Source organism: Rhinopithecus bieti, unplaced genomic scaffold (assembly GCF_001698545.2).
Source record: "Rhinopithecus bieti isolate Rb0 unplaced genomic scaffold, ASM169854v2 scaffold_13195, whole genome shotgun sequence".
Taxonomy (NCBI): domain Eukaryota; kingdom Metazoa; phylum Chordata; class Mammalia; order Primates; family Cercopithecidae; genus Rhinopithecus; species Rhinopithecus bieti.
Genome location: NW_016807329.1, coordinates 167,588 through 191,692, shown reverse-complemented (window position 1 = coordinate 191,692; position 24,105 = coordinate 167,588). Strand labels below are relative to the sequence as shown.

At 43.5% G+C, this 24,105-nt stretch overlaps 1 protein-coding gene across 1 annotated transcript in view; it reads left to right on the top strand.

Moving 5' to 3' along the window:
• The first annotated feature begins 148 nt into the window (after nt 1-148).
• LOC108535348 (ubiquitin-conjugating enzyme E2 variant 2) overlaps nt 149-24,105 on the top strand; it is a 59,543-nt gene continuing 35,586 nt past the window's right edge. The window contains exon 1 of the mRNA XM_017881341.1: nt 149-222. The gene's annotated coding sequence lies outside the window, so the exon portion shown is untranslated. The remainder of the gene's footprint in view (nt 223-24,105) is intronic.

The following is a 24,105-nucleotide window of genomic DNA, read 5'->3' as shown; positions in this document are numbered from 1 at the left end:
CCGGCGCCGAGGCCCCCGGCGGCCGTCGGGTTGGCGAGTCGTGCTCGCGCGTCGGCCGCGCGCCGGCGGGCTGGGGGCGGGGTGGCTCCCACGCGGGCGCACCCGTAGGGTGCGGCGGGCGCGGGTCCGAGTTGTAGGCTGAAGGCTCTACGGGAGGGAGGCGAGGAGGCCCAAGGTGGGCGGGTGTCAACCTCCGGCACCGAAGATGGGTCAGGCCAAGAGGTGACCTGGATCAGAGTAGGGGTCCCATTCCATGGGACTCTCCTTGACATGGGTTGGGGAGGAGAGGACGGTTGCTCCTTAAGAAAGAGAGGATCGTTCTTACCTGACTGAATACGTGTTATCTTTTTATTATGTATGAGGAAACTGCAGTGCAAACAAAATAAAAGACCAGAGCAAGATGAAAGCTAATTGAAGAACAAGTGGTTTCTTAGATAAGCTGTTCAACTCCTCTTTCCTACTGAATACAATGTTTGGTTTCCTGTGAGCACACAAGTATTAACGTTGGGGTTTTAGACATTAGACCATTTCAAAATGTTGAAAATGTTAAGTTTTACTTTACATTTAAAATGTTAACATGTATGATCTGCCTTTTCTTCTTCTTTTTTTTTTTTTTTTTTTGAGTCAGAGACTCACCCTGTTGCCCAGGCTGGAATGCAGTGGTGTGATCTCGGCTCACTGCGAGCTCCACCTCCCAGGTTCAAGCGATTCTTCTGCCTCAGCGTCCCAAGTAGCTGGGATTACAGGCGCGTGCCACCACGCCAGGCTAATTTTTGTATTTTTAGTAGAGACGGGGTTTCGCCATATTGACCAGGCTGGTCTCGAACTCCTGACCTCAGGTGATCCGCCCACCTCGGCCTCAGAGTGCTGGAATTACAGGCGTAAGCCACTGCGCTCGACCTGATCTGCCTTTTTCTAGACTTCATTGAAACTGGATTGTAGAACAGTGTGATTTAATAGTTCATGTCATCATTGCATAATAAAATGAGTTTTCAAATCTGTATGTACTGAAATGGAAGGCTTCGAATATATGTTGTAATTGTTACTTTAATAGCTCAGGATACATTCTGCATACATTTTAATTAGGTAGTGTCTTTTACATCTTTATTACATATAGGTGTCATAGGTTTTAAGATCTTTAGCAGTTCTAGTGTTGGGATAGTATATATACTTGGGTCAGAGCTAACTAGTAAGGCAAGGATTATTTTTAAAGTGGAGTTTTAGTGTTACGACTTTACTGTGCTTGCTGAAGTCTAATCTATGTGCTCGTTAACGGGGCCATATCTTTTTAACAGTTGTGCTTAGAACCTCTTATAGATTTTTGAAAATGTAGTAATAAAATAATGCATTTTAATTTAATACTTTTCATTTTCATTTTCATTTTGTGGATTGCATTATTAAACACAATTTTTTCATAACACTGTACATATGAGTGAATGTTAATATTTTGAAAAGATCAAAGGTTACATGATGGCAAATATTTTTTGTTAATCACTTTTAGTTGTTTTGGAAATTGAATATAAAGATTACTGATAAATAGTTAGCATATTGTACATAGGGAGTCTTTTTTTTATTTTTATTTTTTTGAGATGGAGTCTTGCTGTTGCCCAGGCTGGAGTGCAGTGGCATGATCTTGGTTCACTGCACCCTCCTCACTTCAGGTGATCTGCCCGCCTCAGCTTCCCAAAGTGCTGGATTACAGGGGTGAGCCACTGTTCCCGTCTACTAGGTTTTTTTTTTTTTTTGAGACGGAGTCTTGCTCTGTCACCCAGGCTGGAGTGTAGTGGTGGGATCTTGCTTGGCTCACTGCAACCTCCGCCTCATGGGCTCAAGTGATTCTCCTGCCTCAGCCTCCCAAGTAGCTGGGACTACAGGCATGTGCCACCATGCCCAGCTAATTTTTGTATTTTTAGTAGAGACGGGGTTTCACCATGTTGGCCAGGATGGTCTTGATCTCTTGACCTTGTGATCCGGCCTCTCAAAGTGCTGGGATTACAGGTGTGAGCCACCACGCCTGGGTTTGTTTTTTTGTTTTGTTTTGTTTTTTTTGTTGTTGTTTTTTTTGAGACAGAGTCTCGCTTCTTCGCCTAGGCTGTAGTGCAATGGTGTGATTTTGGCTCACTGCAACCTCCACCTCCCTGGTTCAAGCAATTCCCCTGCCTCAGCCTTCCGAGTAGCTGGGATTACAGGCGCACGCCTCCACGCCCAGCAAATTTTTTTGTATTATTATTATTATTTTTTTAGTAGAGATGGGGTTTCATCATGTTGGCCAGACTCGTCTCAAACTCCTGACCTCAGGTGATCTGCCCACCTCAGCCTCCCAAAGTGCTGGGATTATAAGGTGTGAGCCATCATGCCCAGCCTACTAATTAGTTTTAATTTTACTATTAGTTATACTTTCGTTTGCTTTTTGGTAACATGGGAAGTAAATAGTACCTGTGTATTTGTGAAAGCAGCATGATACAGCTTAAAATTTAAAATTAGATGAGCTGCATGGATGTGATGCTCGTGTTTGTTTGAGATGGAGTCTCGCCTTGTTGCTCAGGCTGGAGTGCAATGGTGCAATCTCGGCTGACTGCAACCTCTTCCTCCTAGGTTTAAGCAATTCTCCTGCCTCAGCATTCTGAGTAGCTGGGATTCAGGCATGCACCACCACGCCCAGCTAATTTATTGTATATATTTTTTTTAGTAGATACGGGGTTTCGCCATGTTGGCCAGGCTGGTTTGAAACTGTTAACCTCGGGTAATCCATCCGCCCTGGCCTCCCAAAGGGCTGGGATTGCAGGCACGAACCACTGAGCCTGGTCTAATACACGTGTTTTTTATTTAAGCCAAAGTATCTCGATAACAGTTGTTTAAGAGGCCAAAAAGAAAAAGCCCTGACAAATATGTTTTGATCTTGAGTTCAGTGTGCATCATATACCTTAGCTCCTTTAACCCTTCGTTTTACTGGAAGAGAATTTTGGAAGGAAAAAACTTTTAATTTGAGACTTTTTGAGATGGAGTCTCGCTCTGTTGCCCAGGCTGGAATGCAGTGGCATGCGATCATGGCTCACTGCAGCCTTGACCTGCTGGAGTCAGGTTATCCTCCTACCTCAGCCTCCCAAGTAGCTGGGAACACAGGCACGCATTGCCACACCTGGCTAATTTTTAAAATTATTTCTAGAGACAGGGTCTCCATATGTTATCCAGACTAGTCCGAACTGCGGGACTCAAGTGATCCTCCTGCCCTGGCCTGAGGTTAGGATTACAGGTTTGAGCCACTGTGCATGGCCAGATGGAGACTTTTAAGCAGAAACATTTTTTGCCATACCATCTGGTCTTCTTATTTTACAGATAAGAAAACTGAGGCTCAAACAAGTAAAAGGCTATGTATAGGTGGTTATTAGTACAGGCAAGATTAGAATCCAGGTCTTTTACCCTCAGTCTGATGCGCTCTCCATTATGAAGAACTCTGAATTTGGAATATTTGTCAGAACACGAATCTTAATTACTCCCTTTCACACTTCCCTTTGTAGCACAATCCTTGTTTCAGACTCATATGCTTCTTATGGATGAAAGGGGAACATAGCCCTCACCAGCTAGGTTATCCCTTTCCAAGAGACAGAGTCACCCATGGAATTCAAGAGTATTTCACAGGACAAAGGTTAAGAAGCTACTTTTGGAAATAGAAATCTGATACTGTTTTATACTCATGAGTCAAAATTCCAACATTAATAATAACAATTAGTTTAGATAGAAAGTGTGCAGGGTGGGTGGGGTGGCTCACACCTATAATCCCAGCACTTTGGGAGTTCAAGGCGGGCAGATCACCTGAGGTCGGGAGGTCGAGACCAGCCTGACCAACATGGAGAAGCCCTGTCTCTACTAAAAATACAAAATTATCCGGGCGTGGTGGCACATACCTGTAATTCCAGCTACTCAAAAGGCTGAGGCAGGAGAATCGTTTGAACCTGGGAGGCGGACGTTGTGGTGAGCCGAGATCGTGCCGTTGCGTTCCAGCCTGGGTAAGAAGAGTGACACTCCATCTCAAAAAAAAAAAAAAAGTATGTGCGGTAGTTTTAGAAAAACACAGTAGTTTTAGTTTTACAGAAAAGTTGTGAAGATAGTACAGAAAGTTTCCATGCACCTTACATTCAGTTTTCCTTGTTAATTTCCTTTTTTTTTTCTCTTGAGACAGAGTCCTCCTCTGTTGCCCAGGCTGGAGTGCAATGGCGCGATTTGGGCTCACTGCAACCTCCTCCTCCTGGGTTCAAACGGTTCTCCTGCCTCAGCCTCCTGAGTAGCTGGGATTACAGGCGTGCACCATCATGCCTGGATAATTTTTTGTGTCTTTAGTAGAGACAGGGTTTCACCATGTTGGCCAGGCTGGTCTCAAACTCCTGGCCTCGTGATCCGCCCGCCTTAGCTTCCCAAAGTGCTGGGATCACAGGCGTGAGCCACCGCGTCCGTATTCCCTGTTAATTTCTTATATTGGTATGGTACACTTGTCACAATTAAGGAACCAATATTGACACATTTATTATTAACAGGTTCAGATTTCCTTGGTTTTTCTTTAATATACTTTTGCTGTCCCAGGACTTCATCCAGGATACCACATTACATTGTATCGTGAAATGTTTTATATTTATCACTTAGGTAATATTAGTGGTACAGTGAAGCTCTAGTCTCTTTGACTATAGATGCCTGGAAAATGTCTTTGAGTAATGAGAAACTCAGAAAAAATTGATTAAAGAATATGTTTTCTGCTACGTAGGCAGAAAACAAAACCAGAATATAACCTACTAATTGCCTTCTTCAGAAGTGGGTAGCATTGTATATACTGGAAGAACTAGTTTAGCAGTGGTCTGAGTTCCCTGCTGCCCCTGACAGACTACCGTGCCACCATGGGCATGTCAGTTAATCACTAAACATTGCTTTTCTCATCCCATCTGTGAAAAGATTGGACAACATGATCTTGTTTTCCTCTTCTTTAGATGAAGATGCTTGGATATGGACAGAACTTGGGTGTGGTAATAGAAGAGAATTACATAGTTTAAATCATAACCTAGAACTTGGTAACTAAACAATAGAAGAGCTGAACTGTGGTAGTCTAGTGTATTTCCCTCTCGAGGCTTCCATAACTGGCCTGGTTGATTTTTCTAGGTCATTTGGGAGCCTGAATTCTCTTGATAAACATGCTTTTGATAATATGGTACAACCTCACTGTACAGTCCTTTGAACAGCAGTTTGCAGAGGTAAAAATGGCCGTGCAAAAAACTCAAAGCAATCTTAATAATTGGGAAAATTATGGTTGTTCTGAGACCTTCAAAAATGTCAAAACATTAAGAATGCTCCCTGTTTAGAAATGTGCAGGAAAATGAAAACAATAATATTTAGTATGTCGTAATTTAAAGTATCAGATATTAAGAATTAAAATGTTTTATTTTGTTAAAAAAAAGCTTGTTGGCTGGGCGCAGTGGCTCACGCCTGTAATCCCAGCACTTTGGGAGGCCAAGACGGGTGGTTCACAAGGTCAGGAGATCGAGACCATCCTGGCTAACATGGTGAAATCCCGTCTCTACCAAAAATACAAAAAATTAGCCGGGCGTGGTGGCAGGCGCCTGTAGTCCTAGCTACTCAGGAGGCTGAGGCAGTAGAATGGCGTGAACCTGGAGGTGGAGCTTGCAGTGAGCCGAGATCGCCCCACTGCGCTTCAGCCTGGGCGACAGAGCAAGACTTCATCTCAAAAAAAAAAAAAAAAAAATTGTCGAGTAGCTTGAGACTGGTTGCAGTGGCTTCCACCTGTAGTCCCAGTGCTTTGGGAGGTCAAGGTGGGTGGATCACTTGAGCCTAGGAGTTTAAGACCAGCCTGGGCAAGATAACAAAATCCCATCTCTACAGAAAATACAAAAATTAGATGGGTGTGGTGATGTGCACCTGCAGTCCCAGCTAGTTGGGAGGCTGAGGTAGGGTATGGCTTGAGCCTAGGAGGTTGAGGCTGCAGTGAGCTGTGATCGTGTCACTGCATTCCTGCCTGGGCAACAGAGCAAGACACTGTGTCAAAAAAAAAAAAATTAGGCCGGGCGCGGTGGCTCAAGCCTGTAATCCCAGCACTTTGGGAGGCCAAGACGGGTGGATCATGAGGTCAGGAGATCGGGAGATCGAGACCATCCTGGCTAACACGGTGAAACCCTGTCTCTACTAAAAAATGCAAAAAAACTAGCCGGGCAAGGTGGCGGGCGCCTGTAGTCCCAGCTACTCGGGAGGCTGAGGCAGGAGAATGGCGTAAACCGGGAGGCGGAGCTTGCAGTGAGCCGAGATCAGGCCACTGCACTCCAGCCTGGGCAACAGAGCGATACTGTCTCAGAAAAAAAAAAAAAAAAAAAAAATTAAAAGTAATTTGAACAATGCTTGCTAATGCTTTAAAGGACACTATATGTACATTGTAGAATGGTTAAATCTAGCTAAGTACCAAATACATTATCTCAGGTAGTTATCATTTTTGTGGTGAGAATACTTAATATCTACTCAGTATTTTTCAATAATACAGTATGTCATTAACTAGTCACCATGCTATACAGTAGTGCTCTTGAACTTGTTCCTCCTGACTGTAATTATGTATCCTTTGTCTGACATCTTCCCAATCCCCACCCCCATAACCCCAACCATCCTAACCTCTGGTATGCCATCTCCTGTCTACTTCTGTGAGATCAACTTTGACTCCATATATGAGTGAGATAGTATGTATTTGTCTTTCTGTGCCTGTGTTATTTCACTTAACATAATGTTCTCCAGGTTCATCCATGTTGTTGCAAATGAGAGAATTTCCTTCTTTTTAATGATTAGAATAGTATCCCACTATGTACATATAGCATATGTTCTTTATCCATTTGTCTGTGTGTGTGTGTGTGTTTTATTTTTTTGAGACAGAGTCTGACTCTGTCACCCAGGCTGGAGTGCAGTGGCACATTCTCAGCTCACTGCAGCCTCCATCTCCTGGGTTCAAGTAATTCTCCTGCCTCAGGCTCCCTAGTAGCTGGGATTACAGGTACCCGCCACCACGCCTGGCTGTTTTGTGTGTTTTAGTAGAGATGGGATTTCACCATGTCGGCCAGGTTGGTCTCAAACTCCTGACCTCAAGCAATCCACCCGCCTTGGCCTCCCAAAGTGCAGGGATTACAGGCGTGAGCCACCACGCTCAGCCTATTCATTCGTTGGTTGGTGGATACTTAGGTTGATTCTATATCTTGCATATTTTGAGTAATGCTGCAATAAAATGGGAGTGCAGACCTCTCTTTGACATACTGATTTTATTTTCTTTGGCTATATATGCAGTAGCAGGATTGCTGGATCATATGGTAGCTCTATTTTTAAGTTTTTGAGGAACCTCCATACTGTTCTTTCTCCATATGACTGTACTAATTCACATTCCCACCAACAGCGTGCTTAGATTATCCTTTATCACCACATACTCACCAACACTTGTTATGTTTCATCTTTTTTTTTTTTTTTTGAGATGGAGTTTAGCTCTTGTTGCCCAGGCTGGAGTGCAATGACGTGATCTCGGCTCATTTCCGCCTCCTGGTTCAAGCAGTTCTCCTGCCTCAGCCTCCCGAGTAGCTGGGATTACAGCCATGCGCCACCACGCCCAGCTAATTTTGTATTTTTAGTAGAGATGGGGTTTCTCCATATTGGTCAGGCTGCTCTCGAGCTCCCAACCTCAGGTGATCCGCCTGCCTTGGCCTCCCAAAGTGCTGGGATTACAGGCATGAACCGCCATACCTAACCTTTTTTTTTTTAAATTGAGACAGTCTCGCTCTGTCGCCTAGGCTGGAGTGCAGTGGCGAGATGTCGGCTCACTGCAACATCCACCTCCAGGTTTAAGCAATTCTCCTGTCTTAGCCTCCCGAGTAGCTGGGATTACAGGCACCTGCCACCATGCCTGGCTAATTTTCATATTGTTAGGAGAGACATGGTTTCACCCTGTTGGCCAGGCTCGGCTGATCTCGAACTCCTGACCTCAGGTGATCCACCCACCTTAGCCTCCCAAAGTGCTGGGATTACAGGCATGAGCCACTGCGCTTGGCCTCATCTTTCATCCTTTTGATCATAGCCATCTTAATGGGAGTGAGGTGATATCTCATGTGGCTTTTTTTTTGCATTTCCTTGATGATTACTGATGTTGAGAATTTTTTTCATATACCTCTTGGCCATTTGTATGTCTTTTGAGAAATGTCTATTCAGATCTTTTACCCATTTTTACATGGGGTTATTTTCTTGGTATTGAACTGAGTTCCTTATATATTTTGGTTATTAACCCCTTATCAGATATATGGTTTGCAAGTAGAGTGAACCATTTTTTATGTTCTCTGTCTCTCTTTTTTTTTTTTTTTTTTGGTGGAGTTTTGCTCTTGTTGTCCAGGCTGGAGTGCAGTGGCACTATCTCAGCTCACCGCAAGCTCTGCCTCCTGGGTTCAAGGGATTATCCTGCCTCAGCCTCCTGAGTAGCTGGGATTACAGGCATATGCCACCATGCCCTGCTAATTTTGTGTTTTTTGTAGAGACGGAATTTCTCCATGTTGGTCAGGCTGGTTGTAAACTCCTGACCTCAGCTGATCCGCCTGCCTTGGCCTCCCAAAGTGCTAGGATTACAGGCGAGAACCACCGTCCCCCACTAGTTCTCTCTTTATTGTTTCCTTTGCTGTGCAGGAGATTTTTAGTTTTATGTGACCCAAATTGTCTGTTTTTGCTTTTGAGCGTGCTTTTGAGGTCATATCCTCCAAAAATCATTGCTGAGACCAATGCCATTGACTTTTCTTCCTGTTTTCTAGTAGTTTCATAGATTGCCTTTTTTCTTTCTTTTTTCTTTTTTTTTTCTGAGACGGTCTCAACCTGTCACCTAGGCTGGAGTGCAGTGGTATAGTCACGGCTCGCTGCAGCCTCAACTTCCCAGGCTGTCACTTCAGCCTCCTGAGTAGCTGGGAGTACAGGTGCATGCCACCACACTTGGCTAATGTTTTGTAGTTTTAGTAGAGATGGGGTTTCGCCATGTTGGCCAGGCTGGTCTTGAACTCCTGACCTCAGGTGATCTGCATGCCTCGGCCTCCCAAAGTGCTGGGATTATAGGCATGAGCCACCACCATGCCCAGCTGCATGATGCCCAATTTTGCCACTTCTGTTCAACATAGTACTGGAAGTCCTAGAAAGAGCAGTAAGACAAAGAAATACAAGGCATCTTAATTGGAGAACAAGTTAAACTGTTCCTGTTTGCAGAAGACATATGATGTCAGTGTTTATTGTTACAAACTTCTGTCTTAAAACTGCTTTTGCTGTATTCCATAGGTTTTGTATGATGTGTTTCAGTTTTCATTTGTTTCAATAAACTTCGTAATTTGTTTTTTAATATCTTCATTGACGTATTGGTTGTTTAAGAGCATGTGTTTAACTTCCATGTTTTTGTGAATTTTCTGAAGATCTTCCTGTTAATGATTTCTAGTTTTATACCATTGTGGTCAGAAAAGATATTTGATATGATTTCCATCTTCTTAAATTTGTTAAGACTTATTTTGTGGCTTCACATATGATCTGTCCTTGAGAATGTTCCATGTGCAGCTTAAAATAATGTATTATGCCACTGTTGGATGGTATGTTCTGTATATTTCTGTTAGGTCCATTTGTTCTATAGTGTAGCTAAGTCTCATATTTCCTTGTTGACTTTCTGTCTGCATGATCTGTGCATTGCTAATTGTGAAGTGTGAAAGTCTCCTACTTTTACTGTATTATAGCCTATCTTACCCTTCATATCTATTAATATTTGCTTTATATATTTAGGTGCTTTGATGTTGGGTGCATATATATTTACAATTGTTCTCTTGCTAAATTGACCCCTTTATTATTATATGATGACCTTCTTTATCTCTTTTTACAGTTTTTGATTTAAAAATCTATTTTATTGAGGGCCAGGTGTGGTGGCTCATGCCTGCAATGCCAGCACTTTGGGAGGCTGAGGCGGGCGGATAACTTGAGATCAGGAGTTCAAGATCAACCTGGCCAACATGGCGAAATCCCATCTCTATTAAAAATACAAAAATTGGACTGGGAGCGGTGGCTCACACCGATAATTCCAGCACTTTGGGAGGCTGAGACAGGTGGATCACAAGGTTGAGAGTTCAAGACCAGCCTGGCAAAATGGTGAAACCCCATCTCTACCAAAAGTCCAAAAATTAGCCAGGTGTGGTGGCGGGTGCCTGTGACCCCAGCTACTTGGGAGACTGAGGCAGAGAATTGCTTGAACCCGGGAGGCAGAGGTTGCCGTGAGCCAAGATCATGCCACTGCACTCCAGCCTGGGTGACAGAACACGACTCCTGCTCAAAACGAAACGAAACAAAACAAACAAAAATTGGGCGTGGTGTCGGGCCCCTGTAGTCCCAGCTACTCAGGAGGCTGAGGCAGGAGAATTGCTTGAATCTGGGAGTTGGAGATTGCCGTGAGCCTTGATTGCGCCACTGCACTTCAGCCTGGGCAACAGAGCGAGACTCTGTCTCCAAAAAAAAAAAAAAAAAAAAAAACCAGCAGGGCACGGTGGCTCATGCTTGTAATCCCAGCACTTTGGGAGGCTGAGGCGGGCAGATCACAAAGTCAGGAGTTCGAGACCAGCCTGACCAACATGGTGAAACCCCATCTGTACTAAAAATACAAAAATTAGCCGGGCATGGTGGCGCCCACCTGTAATCCCAGCTACTCAGGAGGCTGAGGCAGAAGAATCACGTGACCTGGGAGGCAGAAGTTGCAGTGAGCTGAGACTGCGCCACTGCACTCCAGCCTGGGTGAGAGAGCTAGACTCCATCTCAAAAAAAATAAATAAATACAAATAAAATTAGCCAGGCATGGTGGCATTCGCCTATAATTCCACTTGGTAGGCTAAGGCAGGATAATTGCTTGAACTCAGGAGGTGGAGGCTGCAGTGAGCCAAGATGCTGTGACTGTACTCCAACCGGGGCAGAGTTAGTGAGACTCTTTGTCTAAAAACAAAAGCAAAAATGATTTTATCTGATATAAGTGAAGCAATTCTTGGGCTTTCTCTCTCTCTTTTTTTTTTTTTTTTTTGAGACAGGGTCTCCCTATCTAGGCTAGAGTGCAGTGGTGTGAACATGGCTCACTGCAGGCTTGAACTATTGAGATCAGTGATTTTCCTACCTCAGCCTCCTGTGTAGCTGACCATAGGTGCATGCCACTATGCCTTGCTAATTTTTTATATTTTTTGTAGAGATGGGTTCTCAAAATGTTGCTCAGGATGCTTTCAAACTCCTGGGCTCAAACAATTCTCCCTCCTTGACCTTTCAGAGTGCTGGGATTACAGGGTCTTGTTCTCTTTTGATTTCCATTTGCATGGCATATCTTTTTCCATTCCTTCACCTTCAGTCTACATGTGTCCGTACAGGTGAGGTGAGTCTCTTGTTGCAGCATATAGTTGGGTCTTGTTTTTTTTAACCATTCAGTCACTCTTTCTTCCTCTCTTACGGTCTTATTTGGTGGTTGATTTTCTCTGGTAGTATGTTTTTTTCCTCACCTTTTCTTTTTTTTTTTTTTGAGACAGTGTGTTGCTCTGACATGATCATAGCTCACTGTAACCTCCAACTCCTGGGCTCAAGCAATCTTCTTGCCTTAGCCTTGGGAGTAGCTAGGACTATAGGTGTGTGCCACCAAACCTGGCTAATTTTTTTTTTCCTGTAGATAGAGGGTCTTGCCATGTTGCGCAAGCTGGTTTTGAAGTCCTGGGCTGGAGCGATCCTCCTGCCTCAGCCTCCTGAGTAGCTAGGAATGCAGGCATGTGCCACCATGCCCAGCTAATTTTTTTTTTTTTTATTAATTTTTTGTAGAGGAAGAGTCTTAGTATATTGCCCAGGCCAGCTTTGAACTCCTGGCCTCAAGTGCTCCTCCCACCTTGGGCTCCAGAGCACTGGGGTTTCAGGCATGATCCACTCCGCTGGCCTGTTCTTTGCTTTTTATTTTTTAATCTATTAGAGTTTTTTTTTTTTTTGTAAGATGGAGTTTCACTCCCCTTGCCGAGGCTGGAGTGCAATGGCGTGATATCAGCTCACTGCAACCTCTGCCTCCTCCCGGGTTCAAGCAATTCTCCTGTCTCAGCCTTCCTAGTAGTTGGGCTTACAGGCAGCTGCCACCATGCCCAGCTTATTTTTTGTATTTTTAGTAGAGACGGGGTTTCACTATTTTGGCCAGGCTGGTCTTGAACTCGTTTTTTTTGTTTTTTTGTTTTTTTTTTGAGATGGAGTCTCACTTTGTTGCCCAGGCTGGAGTGCAGTGGCATGATCTCGGCTTGCTGCAAGCTCTGCCTCCTGGGTTCAAGCAATTCTCCTGCCTCAGCCTCCTAAGTAGCTGCCATTACAGGCATGCACCACCACGTCTGGCTAATTTTTAGTAGAGACGGGGTTTCACCATGTTGGCCAGGCTGGTCCGGAACTCCTGACCTCAGATGACCCACCTGCCTCAGCCTCCCAAAGTGCTGGGATTACAGAGGTGAGCCACCACACCTGGCATATAGGTTTTTGCTTTGTGGTTACCATGAGGCTTACAAAAAACGTCTTACCGTTACAAAAGGTTATTTTAAGCTAATAACAACTTAGCCTTGATTGCCTAAAAAATCCTTTATATTTTACCCTACTCTCCCATTTTGAATTTTGGTGTCACAGTTTGGATCTTTTTTTTTTTTTTTGAGACAGTGTCGTTCTTGTCACCTAGGCTGGAGTGCAGTGGTCTGATCTTGGTTTACTGCAACCTTCGCCTCCTGGGTTCATGTGATTCTCCTGCCTCAGACTCCTGACTAGCTGGGATTATAGGCAGCTGCCAGCACGCCCCGCTAATTTTTGTATTTTTAGTGGAGATAGGGTTTCACCATGTTGGCTAGGCTGCTGTCGAACTCCTGACCTCAGGTAATCCACCTGCCTTGGCCTCCCAGAGTGCTGGGATTACAGGCATGAACTACCGCACCCAGCCTGCATCTTTTTATATTGCATATTCCTTTACAAATTATTGTAGTTACTTTGAATAGTTTTGTCTTTTAACCTTCCTGCTAAAGATACAAGTAATTTACACTCCACCATTACAGTGTTAGTGTATTCTGAAGTTGACCTTGTGTTTACTTTTCCCAGTGAGTTTTATACTTTCAGATGTTTTTGTGTTACTCATTAGTATCCTTTTCTTTCAGCTTGAAGAACTTCCCATAGCATTTCTTGTAAGGCAGGTCTTGTAGTGATAAACTCCTTCAGCTTTTGTTTGCCTGAGAAAGTCTTTATTCTTTGTTTCTGAAGAACAGCTTTGTCCTGGGACAGACATCTTTGTCTAAAGGACAGTTTTTTTCCTGGTCACTTTTTTTTTTTTTAAAGAGAGACAAGGTCTATTGCCCAGACTGGTCTTGAACTCTTGGGCTTAAGCGATCTGCCCGCCTCAGCCTCCCAGAGTGCTGGGATTACAGGTGTGAGCCCAGCCCCTGCGAGCACTTTAAATGTATCATCTCACTCTCCCCTGGCCTCTAAGGTTTCTGTTGAGAAGTCTGCTGCTAGGTATATTGGAAGTCCCTTATATGTTATTTGCTTCTTTCCTCTTGCTGCCCTGAGGATTCTCTCTTTGTCTTTCATCTTTGACAGTTTGGTTATAACATGTCTTGGGGTAGTCTTATTTGGACTGAGTCTGATTGGAGACCCTTCAACCTGTAGCCGTATACTTATGACTTTCTCCATATTTATACAGTTTTTTTGTTACTTTTTCTTTAGAGATACTTTTTTTTTTTTTTTTTTTTTTGAGACAGAGTCTTGCTCTATTGCCAGGCTGGAGTGCAGTGGTGCGATCTTGGCTCACTGCAGCCTCCACCTCCTGGGTTCAAGTGATTCTCCTGCCTCAGCCTCCTAAGTAGCTGTGACTACAGGCATGCGCCACCATGCTCAGCTAATTTTTGTATTTTTAGTAGAGACAGGGTTTCACCATGTTGGCCAGGCTGGTCTTGGACTCCTGACATCAGGTGATCCGTCTGCCTCGGCTTCCCAAAGTACTGGGATTACAGGTGTGAGCCACCATTCCCAGCCTAACATAAAACTTGATAGAAGTGGATATGCAGCATGCAAACTAGAATAACATTCAGTGTTCGGGCTGGGCTCAGTAGCTTACGCCTGTAATTCCAGCACTTTGGGAGGCCAAGGCAGGAGGATCACTTGAGGTCAGGAGTTCGAGACCAGCCTGGCCAACATGGTGATACCCCATCTCTATTAAAAATAAAAAAAAATTAGCCAGGCATGATGGTGCTTGCTTATAGTTCCAGCTACTTGGGAGGCTGAGGTGGGAGAATCACTTGAACCCAGGAGGCAGAGGTTGCATTGAGCCAAGATTGCGCCACTGTACTGCAACTTGGGTGACAGAGTGAGACCCTGTCTCAAAAAAACAAAAAAATCAATGTTTGAAAGTTTGTTTCAAAAGTAGTTCACCTTTTCAAGGGCTCTTTTTCAAAGAGCTGATTACAATGTCTTTAGGGCCGGGTGCAGTGGCACAAGCCTGTAATCCCAGTACTTTGGGAGGCCGAGACGGGCGAATCACGAGGTCAGGAGATCGAGACCATCCTGGCTAACACGGTGAAACACCGTCTCTACTAAAAAATACAAAAAAACTAGCTGGGTGAGGTGGCGGGCGCCTGTAGTCCCAGCTACTTGGGAGGCCGAGGCAGGAGAATGGCGTAAACCTGGGAGGCGGAGCTTGCAGTGAGCTGAGATCCGGCCACTGCTCTCCAGCCCGGGTGACAGAGCGAGACTCCGTCTCAAAAAAAAAAATAAAATAAAATAAAATAAAATAAAATAAAGTAAAGTAAAGTAAAATAAAATGTCTTTGACATATGTAAGATGGGAGTTTGGGACTGTATTTGGGAGTGCTTTATTCTTGTTTATAAAGTCTTAGCTGATTTGTGTGAGAGCGGATGGTATTTTCAGTAAGCTGGAACTCAGCAGCTGTTTCAAACCTTAGAAGGAGCTAAATCCTTGTGGCCATGTATAGGTACTTAAATAGAAATAGAAAAAACAGATTAATAGAACATACGTTATGGATTGCCTGGACTCTAGACCAAGTTCATTTTATAGATGAGCAGTAGAAATACAGATAAGAAATGGCTTTTGCAGGATTTTTTAGCTAGATGTTGAGTCCAGAGCTGGTGTCTTGATTTAAGATTCTTGGCCGCGTACGGTAGCTCACACCTGTAATCCCAGTCCTTTGGGAGGCCAGGGCAGGCAGATCACCTGAGGTTGGGAGTTCAAGACCAGCCTGACCAACATGGAGAAACCCTGCCTCTACTGAAAATACAAAATTAGCCAGGCATAGTGGCACATGCCTGTAATCCCAGCTACTTGGGAGAATTGCTTGAACCCGGAAGGCGGAGGTTGTGGTGAGCTGAGATTGTGCCATTGCACACCAGCCTGGGCAACAAGAGCTAAACTCTGTCTCAAAAAAAAAAAAAAATCTTAAATACTGCTTCTGTATCAGACTGTGTCCTGTGTATGGCTTGGTTGCTTTTATTTCCTGGAAACCCAGAGATGTTATTTTACAGATAAATGCCATTAAGGATCAAGACAAAATACTTGATAGAGTCTGAAGGCATTAATAGATTATTAAAACTCTATGTTCTTTTAAGGTGTGAAGGATTGTATTGAAATAAGTAACAAAAATTTAGAAAAAGCAATTTGAGTGGCTAAATGCTGGTCAATATTCACATCAATCTTTTTTGTAAGCAAATATTTAGTATTGAGGGTAAATACATATATATTAATTATTCCCTTAGTGATTTTTTTTTTTTTTTTTTTTTTTTAGAACGGGTCTTGCTCTGTTGCCGGGCTGGAATGCAGTGGTGCAATCTCAGCTCACTGCAACCTCTGCCTCCTGGGTTCAAGCGATTCTCCAGCTTCAGCCTCCTGAGTTGCTGGGACTACAGGCGTGTGCCACCATGCCCGGCTAACTTCTTGTATTTTTAGTGGAGGTGGAGTTTCACCATGTTAGCCAGGAGATGGTCTCGATTTCCTAACCTCATGATCCACCTGCCTTGGCCTCCCAAAGTGCTGGGATTACAGGCGTGAGCCACCGTGCCCGGCCAGTCAGTGGTTGTTATAAATCTGTGATTTTTTTTTTTTTTTTTTTTTTTGAGATGGAGTCTCACTCTGTCATCCAGGCTGGAGTGCAGTGGCATGATCTCGGCTCACTGCAACTTGTCCAGGGTTCAAGCAATTTTCCTGCCTCAGCCTCCTGAGTAGCTGGGATTACAAGTGTGCGCCACCACGCCTAGCTGATTTTTTTTTGTATTTTAGTAGAGACAGGGTTTCACCATGTTGACCAGACTGGTCTTGAACTCCTGACCTCAAATGATCCGCCTGCCTTGGCCTCTCAAAGTGTTGGGATTATAGGCGTGAGCCACCGTGCCTGGCCTAAATCTGGATTTTCTTTTTTTTTTTTTTTTTGAGACGAGTCTTGCTCTGTCGCCCAGGCTGGAGTGCAGTGGTGCCATCTCCGCTCACTGCAAGCTCCGCCTCTCAGGTTCACGCCATTTTCCTGCCTCAGCGTCCCGAGTAGCTGGGACTACAGGCACCCGCCAGCAGGCCCGGCTAATTGTTTTGTATTTTTAGTAGAGATGGGGTTTCACCGTGTTAGCCAGGATGGTCTCGATCTCCTGACCTCGTGATCCGCCCACCTCTGCCTCCCAAAGTGTTGGGATTACAGGCGTGAGCCACCGCGCCCAGCTCTGGATTTTCTATCTGAGGTTTATCTAAGGGAGGGGAGGGAAAGGGAGGTTACTGGGAGTGTTGTAAGTGTTTGATAGAAACTTATCTCTGTATCAGAGGTAGAATTTACAGCCTGATGAAGTGTCCTAAACATTTTAGTATTGCATCTGTTATTCCTAAAGTGACCCTTTAGAACATTTAGTACTGTTCCTTTCTTTTCTTTCTTTTCTTTCTCTTCCTCCCTTCCTCTCTTCCTCCCTTCCTCCCTTCCTCCCTCCCTCCCTTCCTCCCTTCCTTCCTTCCTTCCTTCTTCCCCAAGTAGGCTGCCTCTAGATAAGACTGTATATTATCAGGTAGGAAGAACTTGGTTCCAGGAGTTTTGGGACTGGGAAGACTGGATAACAGCTATGTAACCTGGGCTTCTTATTCTCTCTAGGGCTTATGAAGTGGTTACTAAAATCTGAAGTTTTATAGAAAAGGGCCAGTTTCCTCTAGGATTTGACCACACCTTTGAGGGATGCTTCCTAAGAAAGCTGAACTTTTGGTAGATGGAGTTGTAGCTGAATATTGAATTTGGTTTCAGGGAGCTGTTTTTGAAAACAACTTTACTGAGATATAATTCACATACCATATAGTTGTCTATTTAAAGTATACAATTCACTGATTTCTGGCATGTTCACACATATGTGCAACTGTGGTCATTTTAGAATATTTTTATCACCTCAGAAAGAAACCTTGTACCCTTTAACTGTCACTGTCCTATACCGCCAAACCTCAGCCCCTGGCTACTATAATCTGTCTCAATAGATTTACCCATTCTGTACTTTCATATGTGTAGAATTATATATTATGTGTTTTTTTGTGACTGGCTTCTTTCACGTAGCATAATGTTTTTAAGGGTCATCCATGTTATATAGCATGTATCAGTATTTACATGTCTTTATGGGTGAAGAATATTCCACTGCATTGGATACACCACATTTTGTTTATTCATTCATCATTTTGGTGGTGTTTTCCACCATTTGGCTATTGGGAATAAGGCTGCTGTAAACATTTATGTACAAGGTTTTTTTTTGTTTGAGTAGATACCTAGGAGTGGAATTGCTGGGTCATGTGTTAACTATGTTTAGCTGTTTGAGGAACTGCTAAGCTGTTTTCCAAAGGGAGACTTCTTTTTTTTTGTTTTTTTTTGGGATGGAGTCTCGCTCTATCGCCCAGGCTGGAGTGCAGTGGTGCGATCTCAGTCCACTGCAACCTCAGCCTCTTGAGTTCAAGTGATCCTCCTGCCTCAGCCTCCCAAGTAACTTGGATGACAAGCCTGCACTACCATGCCCGTCTAATTTTTGTATTTTCAGTAGAGACTGGGTTTTGCCAAGTTGGTCAGGATGGTCTCAGCCTGAACTCAAGTGATCCGTCCACCTCAGCCTCCCAAAGTGCTGGAATTACAGGTGTGAGCCACTGCGCTCAGACCAATACAACTAATTTTTTTGTAGTTTTTAGTAGAGACGAAGTTTCACCATGTTGGCCAGGCTTGTCTCAAACTCCTGACCTCAAGTGATCTGCCTACCTTGGCCTCCCAAAGTGTTGAGTTTATAGGTGTGAGCCACTGCACCGGACCCCTTTACCCATTTTTAAATTGGGCTGTTTGTCTTTTTATTGTTGAGTTATTGGAGTCCTTTATATATTCTGGATACAAGTCCTTTATCAGATATATGGTTTGCAAGTATTTTCTTTCATTCTGTAGATTGTCTTCACTTTCTTGATGTTGTCCTTTGAAACCCAAAAGTTTAAAATTTTGATGAAGACCAATTTATTTTTTTCTACTTCATTAAAATGCAGATTCTGGCTTCTTGTATGTAGCTCATCACCTAACTGGTTATTTGTTTTAAAAACAATAATGTTTCAGGCCGGATGCAGTAGGAGGCCAAGGTAGGCAGATCACTTGAGGTCAGGAGTTCGAGAGCAGCCTGGGCAACATACTGAGACCCTGTCTCTACAAAAAAAGAAAAAAGTTAGCTGGGCACAGTGGTGTGTGCCTGTAGTTCCAGCTCCTCAGGAGGCTAAGGCAGGAGGATCACTTGTGCCCAGGAGTTCGAGGCTGCGGTGAGACGTGTTTGTACCACTGCCCTCCAGCCTGGGCAACAGAGTAAGACCCTGTCTCTAAAATGAACACACAAACATCAGAGAACCATGTTTCATGCAGAATATGGTCAGAAACTAAAACATAAATGAATAAAAACAACTTGATGAAATACTGTGAGTTCTAGTTGATGCTCTGGTTATGATTACTGTATGACAGAAGGGCAGGAGTCTGAGCTTCACCTTGCCAGGTGAAGTTTAATCTCACTAAAAAAAGTTCAATAGCCAGATACCACGCATACTGTAAACAGTTTATTCTTTGGAAGTCGTATAATTATGCCAGAGGTTTTTCAATTTATGGATTGGAATGTTCTCGAAAAGTACAGACAACGCATTGCTTGGTGTACTGCTCTTCATGCCAGTGTCATCTGCTACTACCTAAATTATTGATTGTTTTTTACAAAACAGTACTGATGTAAATTGTTATGTCCTCAGAGGAAATACTTATGTTATTGAGAAGTCTTTAGTTTTCTCAAGTTTTTACCTCATAAACAGTGATATGGAGAGAGAATCTGTTTATTTTGCTTAATATGACTTTCTGACTAGAAGCCAGCTACAGCTTCCTGGACTCACAGGTGAGCAGTTATGCCCATTTAATAGTCTCTGTCAGAAGACCTCACGTCTTTTAAAGTGCATGCCATCCTAATTTTACTTAGAAATTAAAACGAGAGAGGAACCAGAATATATTAGCTTATTTAACTTTCTTCCACTCTCTAGTGTATTCTAAGGGAAGTCTCCCTTCATAGTTCTGCAGTAAACATTCTTAGCTACCTTACTGGAGAATGTGAAGTAACTACTCCATTCATTGGCTTATCTCATTGGGATATCTGTAGTGTATCCAGGTGAAATCTTCTGCAATAACTTACTGCATTATATTTGAATGTATTCGCTTACATGGTTGTCTTCCCCACTAGATAGCAATGTCCTGGGGAAAGGATTCTGTGTTCAGTGTCAGCAACATCTGCTGTCAGTTTGTATATATTGAGAGAAAGATTAAAAGCAAGCATTTGCCATAAATTCACCAGGTGTTTATCGAGTGCCTGTTGTGTCATCATTTTCTGTGGTACAGTTTCTTTCTGTGTCAGGGATTTAATAATGAGAAAATAAATGGCTCAAGTAAAACCTAGCTTTTCAGGCTGGGCGCAGTGGCTCACGCTTCTAATCCCAGCACGTTGGGAGGCCTAGGCGGGCGGATCACTTGAGCCCAGGAGACCAGCCTGGGCAACATGACGAAACCCCGTCTCTACTAAAAATACAAAAATTAGCTGGATGTGGTGGCATGCGCCTATGGTCCCAGCTACTTGCGGGGCTGAGGTTGGAGAATTGCTTAAGTTTGGGAGGTGGAGGTTGCAGTGAGCTGAGATCGTGCACTCCAGCCTGGGCAACAGAGTGAGACCCTGTCTCAAAAACAAAAAACAAAAACTGGCTGGGCATGGTGGCTCACTCCTGAAATCCCAGCACTTTGGGAAGCTGAGGGGGGCGGATCATTTGAAGTCAGGAGTTTGAGACCAGCCTGGCCAAAATGGTGAAACCCCGTCTCTACTAAAAATACAAAAATTAGCCAGGAGTGGTGGTACATGCCTGTAGTCCCAGCTGTTTGGCAGGCTGAGGCGGGAGAATCACTTGAACTTGGGAAGTGGAGGTCGCAGTGAGCTGAGATTGCACCATCGTCCTCCAGCCTGGGCCACAGAGCAAGACTCTGTCTCGAAAAAAAAAACAAAAAATGAAAGAAAACCAAAAACAAAACAAAATTAGCCAGGTGTGGTGGCAGGCACCTGTAATCCCACCTACTTGGGAGGCTGAGCCAGGAGAAGCCCTTGAATCCAGGAGGCAGAGGTTTCAGTGAGCTGAGATGGCGCCACTGCACTCCAGCCTGGGTGACAGAGCAAGACTCTCAAAACAAAGAAACAATCCCCTCCCCCCACCAAAAAAAACAGCCTTTCCTTTTTGTAGATTGTAATATTTCACTGTCTTATTTTTAGTTTGCTTTTCTGAAGTAAAACTACTAAAATTTAGTCATATATATTCATTAAATCTAAAATCATGAAGCTGCTTATTTTCCCCTTATCTAGCTGAGTTAATATCTAACAAATAGATTCTAAATGAACTCTCCATATACGTGGTGATTTTTTGGCAGTGGCTGGGGGCAGGGTGGTTTTGGTTACAACCTAAAGAATAACAGTAGTGTGATTAATTTCTCCTGTATGTAATGTATTCTCCACACCACAGCATTGAAATACTTTGGAAATCCTCTAATCCAGAGGTTTTCCCACTTGTGTTTGAAAATGTAGTACAGATGCTTCAGATGTACAAAGTTTGACTTGAATTTTTTTTTTTTTCTTTTTTGAGATGGAGTCTCGCTCTGTCACCCAGGCTGGAGTGCAGTGATGTGATCTTGGCTCACTGCAACCTCCACCTCCCAAGTTCAAGTGATTCTTCTGCCTCAGCCTCCCGAGTAGAGATGCATGCCACCACTCCCGGCACATTTTTTTGTATTTTTAGTAGAGACGGGGTTTTACCATGTTAGCCAGGATGGTCTCAGTCTCCTGACCTCGTGATCCACCCGCCTTGGCCTCCCAAAGTGCTGGGATTACAGGTGTGAGTAAATTTTGTTTTATAAATTACATTTTATCTACTGTATTTCATCAATTCTAAAACATTTAAATATCCAAAATGGATATATGTGTTATAGTTTAATTGGTAGAGTTTTTAAATTTTTTAAAATTATGGTGTCATGTAATTGGTTATGCCATCTTAGATTTGATGAAAGACAGTATTTAAAAAAACTGTTAAGATGCCCACATTGAGGTGAATATGTAATAGATTTCAAATACTGGATTCTACAAACATACTGACATGTGTTCTCATTTATTAACTGAATACTAAACAGTTGTGATCAATTTAAACTTAAATGTGTTCTATTGAAATATGTTTTTAATCTCATACAATTTTTTGAAATATTTTGGAGGCTAAAGTTGAAAATTGGTTTATCTGGTAAACTTTCACTTCAGCAAAAGAATATTACCTTCTGATGTTTTTTGGTGAATTATGTAAATATAGTTTTTAATATTAAATCTATTTGTATAAATTCACAGTGTCTGAATGATGGATGTATTTCAATTTTAAAGTTCAGAAAAAATGTAGCTGGGCATGGGGCTCACACCTATAGTCTCAGCACTTTGGGAGGCTGAGGCAGGAGGACCCCTTGAGCCTGGGAGTTTGCGACCAGCCTGGGCAACCTAGCAAGACCTTGTCGCTACTAAAAATATTTTAAAAATTAGCTGGGTGTGGCGGTGTATGCCTGCAGTCCCAGCTACTCCGGAGGCTGACATGGAAGGCCTAGGAGTTTGAGGCTGTAGTGAGCCATGATTGCACCACTGCACTTTAGCCATGGTGACAGAGTCCCTGTCTCAAAACGAACACACAGACACACATGGACACACACCCCAGCATATACTTTGATGTCAATGATTGTGTATTATTGACATTATTGACATTATTAATGTCAACAAATAGTGTTCTTGAGAGTGGGGTTGTAACTGATGTTTTTGGAACAGCCAGTGGGGTTATGGGCCCAGTTAGGATTCTGGAACAGTTTTCCTGAGTGTAGAACTGTGATGGGGCTTATGATTCACACTCATTACTCTGCTGGATGAATGTTAAAAGCAGATAGGATGGCAGACCCACTCAGCAAGGAATTCCACCGAGGATGCCTTGAAAGGAGCAGGGACATACCATCCAGAGCACAAGGCAGAATAAAGTTCTCACATGAAGGACTCATTTGCTTGAAAAGACTTGACTTTTCTTAGTGTCTTCAAATATTCTAACAACTTTACAAGGCAAAAATACTCTGATTTTTTTTTTTCTGTTTCTTTTTTTTTTTCCTGAGACAGTGTCTCTGTTGCCCAGGCTGGAGTGCAGTGGTGCGATGTCAGCTCGTTGCAACCTCTGCCTCCCGGATTCAAGTGATTCTCCTGCCTCTGCCACCTGAGTAACTGGGATTATAGGCTTTCACCACCACGCTGGCTAATTTTTGTATTTTTAGTAGAGATGGGGTCTCACCATATTGGCCAGACTGGTCTCGAGCTCCTGGACTCGAGTGATCCTCCTGCCTTTACCTCCCAAAGTGCTGGGACTATAGGCATGAACCACCACACCTGGCTCATTTCTTTTTTTTTTTTTAAATAAAGTTTATTGTGTGTGTTTAAGGTATATATATCATGTTATGAGACATATAGTAAAATGGTTACTGTAGTGAATCAAATTAACATATCCATCATCTTACAGTTACCTGTTTTTCCTTCCTGTGGCAAGAGCAAAAATCCTGACCATAGCAAACTCTTATTAAAAATCCTCATGGCTGGGTGCGGGCTCGTATCTGTAATCCTAGCACTTTGGGAGGCTGAGGCGGGCCGATCATTTGAGCCCAGGAGTTCGAGACCAGCCTGGGCAACATGGCAAAACTCCCTATCTACAAAAAATACAAAAATTACCTTGCATGTTGGCATGCGCCTATAGTCCCAGCTACTTGGGAGGCTAAGGTGGGAGGATTGCTTGAGTCCAGGTGGAGGAAGCTGCAGTGAGCTTTGATTGAGCCACTGTGCTCTAGCCTGGGCAATAGAGGGAGACCCTGTTGCAAAAAAAAAAAAGAAGAAAGTCCTCATGCTGTTCTGCAGAACATTAGATCTGCAGACTTGTTCATCCTACATACCTGCTACTTTGCATCCGTTGATCTACAGCTCCCTATTTCCTTTCCAGCCCCAACCTTGGTAACCACTGTTTTTATTCTGTCTTCATATTTGACCTCTGTTTTCTTTTCCTTTTTTTTTTTTTTGGAGATGGAGTCTCGCACTGTCACGGGGCTGGAGTGCAGTGGCGCCATCTTGGCTCACTGCAACCTCCACCTCCTGAGTTCAAGCGATTCTCCTGCCTCAGCCTCCCGAGTAGCTGGAATTACAGGTTCCCGCCACCATGTCTGGCTAATTTTTTTTGTATTTTTAGTAGAGATGGGGTTTTACTATGTTGGCTAGGCTGGTCTGGAACTCCTGACCTCGTGATCCCCCTGCCTCGGCTTTCCAAAGTATTGGGATTACAGACGTGAGCCACCGCACTCGCCCTGTTTTCTTTTTTGAAAGATTTCACAGTCCTGGCCGGGCGCGGTGGCTCAAGCCTGTAATCCCAGCACTTTGGGAGGCCGAGACGGGTGGATCACGAGGTCAG